Source organism: Suncus etruscus, chromosome 5, assembly GCF_024139225.1.
Source record: "Suncus etruscus isolate mSunEtr1 chromosome 5, mSunEtr1.pri.cur, whole genome shotgun sequence".
Lineage (NCBI taxonomy): Eukaryota > Metazoa > Chordata > Mammalia > Eulipotyphla > Soricidae > Suncus > Suncus etruscus.
Window position 1 is genome coordinate 129,815,197 of NC_064852.1, and position 6,526 is coordinate 129,821,722.

At 37.1% G+C, this 6,526-nt stretch overlaps 1 non-coding gene across 1 annotated transcript; it reads left to right on the top strand.

Moving 5' to 3' along the window:
* The first annotated feature begins 817 nt into the window (after positions 1-817).
* Positions 818-924, top strand: LOC126010619 (U6 spliceosomal RNA). Its single transcript, XR_007496639.1, has one exon. It is a non-coding gene; the product is annotated as a U6 spliceosomal RNA (small nuclear RNA).
* Positions 925-6,526: the final 5,602 nt, after the last annotated feature.

Genomic DNA, 6,526 nt, shown 5'->3' on the forward strand with positions numbered 1-6,526 from the left:
TTAGCATTACATTAAGTAATACTAATTTAATAGCACAAAAAATGTAAAAACTAATAAATGAAAACTACCAATTAGAGCAACAAAAATCCAATGGATATTCATGTCTTATTTGATGCTGAAGATAAGTAAAGATAATACTGAACTCCAAAACTGCCCCATTCACAGTCACTTTTCCATGGCAGTTATTTTATTGAATGACTTATTTGTGGTGAAAAGGTATTTTGGTTTGGGGCTACATTGTATATACACACCATGGTAAAATAGATCATTTTAAGTTTTAATTTTTGCTTTAGAAAGAGTCAAGTGAGGATCAGAAACAATATCTTAATTATGTCCTACTTTTGTTTGTTTGTTTTGGGGCCACACCCGGCAGAGCTCAGGGATTCCTCCTGGCTCTGCAATCAGGAATCATTCCTGGTGGGTTTAGGGGACCATATGCAATGTGGTGTATGGAATCAGGGTCAGCAGTGTGCAAAACAAATAAGTGCCTTGCCTGCTGAACTACCACTCCAGCCCCTAATGTATTTTTTATTGGCACATTTAACCTTATTTTGAAAAAAACTAAAGAGACCCTTTGGAAAATCTATTCAACAACTCCAGTTTATCTATAAGGCAAATTCAGTGTCTATCATATTTTAAAAATCTCGATTTAAGCCATATATATTACAGAAAGAGGCCACATTGAGAATGAATTTGTATTTAATTTGAGTTGAATTGATCAATAAAATCCATTAAACATCAAAATAAACGTTTTTACAGTTTAAGATGATACATTGATAAAAATAAAAGAATATCAACAGTTTAAAGGAGAAAATATGTGCTTGCTTCAGCAGCACACATACTAATATTGGAACAATACAGGGAAGATTAGCATGGCCCCTGCACAAGGATGACATGCAAATTCGTGAAGCGTTCCATATTTAAAAAAAGAGAGAGAAAATACGTCATATTTTTCCCTGGACCAACTGGCACAATCAAATTAAGATAACTATCAACTAATGCCATTCATGAGATTTTAGTTCTCACTAGTATTTTCTAAGTATCTATTCATTAGCTCAGTATAAACTCACAAAAGGTAGATTAACAATTATGATCACAATTGTTTCTGATCAAGTTAAGTTGATGCGGCTCTTTTGTGGAGACAAAAGAGATAACTGTGAAATGAATATGAACCTTCCTAAACTATTTTATATTCGTTTTTGGTATAAATGGTCCACAGGATGAATTGCTGATAAACAATGACTCACCATTCTACAACAATCTACATATACCTTAAAGGGCAATAGGTTGCACCTACAAAGGAAAAACAAATTAGGCATGTCTAAAGTAATTGGTACTGAGAAGCAACAACTAAATCTATTTAATAATATGCTACATCCTCATAAACTGATAATTGTAGACTAGACGCTTTTCATGGGCAGTTTTAAATTAATCAAAATATTAATGTTTTCCAGTGTGACATCCTAGGGTTGTATTATTGTGTTTTCAAAGGATGGAATGAACTTTATGTGCAAGAGAACACAGAGTTGATTATACAAAAAAGCACATATTCGGTGACCACAAGAAATGGGCTGCTGAGCTTGCCACAGCACAGTAATTGGCTATGAGCATCTATCAAAATTCCAGGGTGGGGATGGATAGGAGATTCAGAGTTGGTTATGGATGGAGGCTTAGGCAAAACCGAAGGAAGCAGTTCTTGAAGAACTGAAATAAGACTAAACTGAACTAAAATGAACTTTCAAAATAAAATGAAATCTGAAAGTTTAAAGACATTTTTTTTTACAATACTAGAATCTTTTCTGATAGCATTAGTTCTGACAACAACTTTTGTGTAATTTGGGAAGACACCAAAAACCATTCTTCACCTATACATGGACCTTTCTGGAAGCAAACCTATGGTGGAGATCCATTACAGGTCAGATAAGAAATGGACTAACATATTACAAAAGCAATTAGAGTCCTGGTTAGGACTCAGTGACCAAAATGTTTTTACCTTAGAAACCCCAGGCCAAGATTTTGAAAACTGGTGCCATTTACATGCACTGAACTTGGGATCTTTGCTTGGGATGCTGGTGCTGCACCAGAGTGTGGAATCCCTGGCATCCTGTAGCTAGGTGTCTGTGAGTCCCCAAATGGATGTGTGAGGCATCTGGTGATCACCCCCAATAAAAGAGAAGTCATCACCACAGCCTGGAGTGTGATACATGCTCCTCCTCAAAGAGCATGTTTGTATAAGTGCCATATCAACACTGGGCGAGCACTGAAACCAGAATGTGGGGGAGCATCACAACAAAATGATAAAGAGAACATGTCCAAAAGCACCCCCAACAAAATGTGGTTGACCCCTGCTGAGCACAACAACTGAGCAAGAATATGACCCTGGTCATATTCAATAGTCAAGATTTAAAGTAGAGGCAGCAGTAGCAGAGACCCAACAATCACACTGAGCTTCTTTATTTGGTAATGGGATTTTTTAGTTTATACTTAGTTGATCTAGTAAATGGACTAAAAATAAGCAAGAATCATTAGTTGTCTCATGACTGTCTCAATATTGTGGAGATGAACCAAGTCAAGGGCAGGATTAAAAACAAAACCTCACCAGTTTTCCACTTCAGTGAATTAATACCCAAGTATGTAGTAGAGATTTATTGAGATTTCTTTTAAAACTACTATTACAGCACAGATTTCAGTTTTATTTGGTTAATTAGCTCTTTATGAATCCATGTCCTTAAAGAGAATTTATAGTTCACCTCGTTCAAGCCTGAGGTGACAGAAACGAGTACAGAAAAGCCTTCTTGTGGCTCAAGGCATTGAAACCACAGAAAGTTTAAATGAATCTGTATGTTTTGGAGACAGGGGTGTTAGTTAAGCAATTCCTTCAGCCCATTTTTGATATGCAATTCTAAATTCCCAACTTTAAGTGCTGATTCAAAAGAGATAATACAGCAGGAAGAGAGGTCTATCTGGGTTCAACCCCCAGCACACCCTTTGTTCTCCTGATTCATGAGGAGTCCAGAGTAAGCCCTGAGCACTGCCAACTGTGGCTCCAAAACCAAAACAAAAAATAATTTAATAGTAAATAATATAAAATTAAAATCAGAAACCTTCCTTCTCCCAATATTTATTTTAACCTACCTCCCTTTTTTTTTTTTTTACAGATCTAATATAAACATACTTGGGCTTTCTATGAGTCTATTTAATGTTATTTGATCAGTTTTTATTGCCATACATACTCTTCACTGGGATTCCACCTAGTGGCATGCCAAAGATCCTCAGCAATCCCTGGTATTAAGTGACTCCTACCCCACCCAATTGATGGTAATCCCCATAGGATAATACTCACACCACATTTTATTACAGCTTCCACCATCCATATGAAGTTCTAAACACCTTACCAGAAGGTACCTGATTCTCATTATCTTTCAGGAAACCAACAGGAAGAAAAGGCCCTACTTAAGCTCAATGGTCACCTATGTTGTCCCAAGCTCGTTAAGTGGTGGGAGGTAGAATAAATAACAAAGCAAACAGGCAAGCCTAGGCTCGAGTGCCAGCACTGCCTTGTTCCAGCTGGGTGACCTGGGATGAGTTGTTTAACCTCTCCTGCCTCAGTTCTGGGTATCATGGGGATAATAACAGCATTGCTTCAGGGGAGTGCTGTGAAGCATCAAGAGATAATATCTGATAAGCACCTTGTCCATATCTGCTATTGGCACAGTGTCTTTTATTATATATGTGGGCAGATAACAATGCAATAAAACATTTCTCACAGACATCCTTGGGATTATCTTAATGTATTCTAAACTGTGAAATGTTGAAATAAACAATTTAGTTAGCATTTTCTAAAGATCTCCAGAAAAGAGTACTTTTTTCTCGTCTAGTACACTCAACAAGGATATTTTTATCCCATTAATTATATTAGTGTCTCCCAACTAGCACAAGTTCAAGCACCCTGGCTTAGGAATTTTGATAAATCAGAATTTTATGCCTGTGCACCAACATTATCTGTAACTTTGCTATGTCTCATAATGTGACATTATTATAATGAAGCAACTCAACAGATAAAAAGAATATGCCAACAGTATGGAAGTAGAATTCTCACTAAAATAAAAAAAAAAGGCAGGCAGACACAATGGCTCCAACAGTACAAGGAAGAGGTCTGAAGGCAACTTGAAAGCAGAAACTCTTATACTGAACACGTGAATTAAGTCCTCAATGTCATATGAGGAGCTCTGAAATTTTTGCGGATGGCCCAGAATGCAAACTTCATGTTCCGCTCAGACAGCTCCAAAGTGCAACTCAGAAGTTGGTTGTGCAGTCTGAAGTGCCAGACAGAACAATGAAGACAGACCCTTGTTCCAATATTGGTAGGGCCCTTTGCGTTATCTTGGTGAGATGAAAAGGGGGCCCAGAAAATGAGGAAAGTGATTGAAAATATGAAGATTCTCTCTTGCTCATAAGGCCTGGAAGGTAGATATGTAGGAGGCCTAATAAGTTCTTGAAAATATGAAGGAAACACCACAACATTGTCACTCATGTTTCTGTGTTACTGAAGACAGAATGTGAGAATACTGCATTACGACATGAGAGAGTTTAGGTTGACAACAAATGAAATTACTTACAGCAAAAGTTCAGAGATAAAAATACTATCAAGTAAAATTTTTGTTTTGGTTGGATAAAATTCTGATTGGATAAAATGTAACTGTAATTAAGTCAGTTCTATGCTTTGTTCATTTCTAATGAGTGTGATGGGTATCCTCTCTAAAACTTCTTCCTAAATTTTTATTTTTGCTTAATATTTCCTAAGTCCACATTTGGTTTATTTATATTGGGGAGTCACACCTAGAAGCCCAGTGCTTACCTCTGGCTCTGATGGGGTTCTGGAGACACTATGGGGTGCAGAGAACTGAATCAAAGTTGGCCCACCTACAAGGCAAGGGCTATGCCCACTGTACTATTGTTTTCTGGCCTAAAAATAAGCAATTTGGCAATAAAATTATAAAAATATCTTTTATCTTCCAGCCATAAGCTGTTATCAGTTTTAAATAGAATATTTTATTCCAGTTGTACTTTATTAAATGTTAACATTAGAACATTAAAAATATTTAAGTGAGCTGGATATGACTTTTAGAAAATTTGTGTGAGTTTGTATATGAGTGTGTGATGTAAGTAAGACTCACATTGCTTAGTATTACAAAACTGTTCTGAGTTCTTGAAAAACTACATAAAACTTTAAAATAAATGTGAATTTTCAGCCAGTCAAATCAAAAGTACTGGAGGGTTAGATGTTGGAACATTGCAGAAAATTCAATCATGAACAACTTTGTAAAGGTGTATTTCACATATATTCAAATAAAAAAATTTTAGAGTACTAGCCAGCTGAGTCCTATATTTTATGTAGTGCTTGGTGACCTATATTGCCCAGGCCAGTGGATTACTCTTTGTATTTGCATCTGTGATGAGGGTTTTCAAAGTCCATTTTCACTGGTTTGTTGGTGTTTATTTTGGGTCAACACCAAACCATGCAATGGTGGATCACTCGGGGTAAAACACGAACACTTAAAGCACATGCTCCAGTTTCTGAGCTCTTTTCTTGGTCCTCCATTTTAATTTTCAATTCCTTTCCATTTTCTGAAACAAGGTAAAATATATTGAGGCTCTTAACTATTCCTACTAAGGATTGACTTGTCAGAGCCCAAACCTCCCTTGTTTCTTGGGCATCACTGTATGTACCTAGGCAGGAGGGCTGGGAGGGTTAACAGTAAAACCCACCTTCTGGATGTTCGACACTGTATAACTGAAATTCAATCATGAACAACTTTGTAATACTCTCTCTCTCTCACTCTCTCTCTCCCTCCCTCCCCCCGCCTCTCTCTTTGGTTTTTGGTTCACACCCGGCATTACTCAGGGGTTGGCTGCTTGCAAGGCAAACGCCCTACCGCTGTGCTATCTCTCCAGCCCCTGTATCTATATCTCAAGGTGATTCAAGTTTAAAAAAAATCTTTAAAGACCTTTCAGCTTCATCTCTATTATCTTTTATTTTTCTTAAATCCCATAGATGAGTGAGACTATTCTGTATGTGTGTGTCTCTCTCTCTCTTTCTGACTTATTTCACTTAGCATAATGGTTTCCATGTCCATCCATGTGTAAGAAAATTTCATGACTTCATTTCTCCTGATGGCTGCATAATATTATACTGTGTATATGTACCACAGTTTCTTTAGCTATTCTGTTGAAGAGCATCTTTGTTGTTTCCAGATTCTGTCTATTGTAAAAAGCACTGCAATGAATATAGGTATGCAGAAGGCAATTTTGTATTGTGTTTCTGTGTTCCTAGGGTATATACCTAGGAGTGGTATAGCTGGATCATATGGGAGCTTAATTTCCAGTTTTTTGAGTAATCTCCACATTGTTTTCCATAAAGGCTGGACTAGAGGGCATTCTCACCAGCAGTGAGTGAGAGAAGTAGAATACCTGTTTCAAATACAGGCAGAGGTGGGGGAGGAGGGAGATGGAGGCATTGGCATTA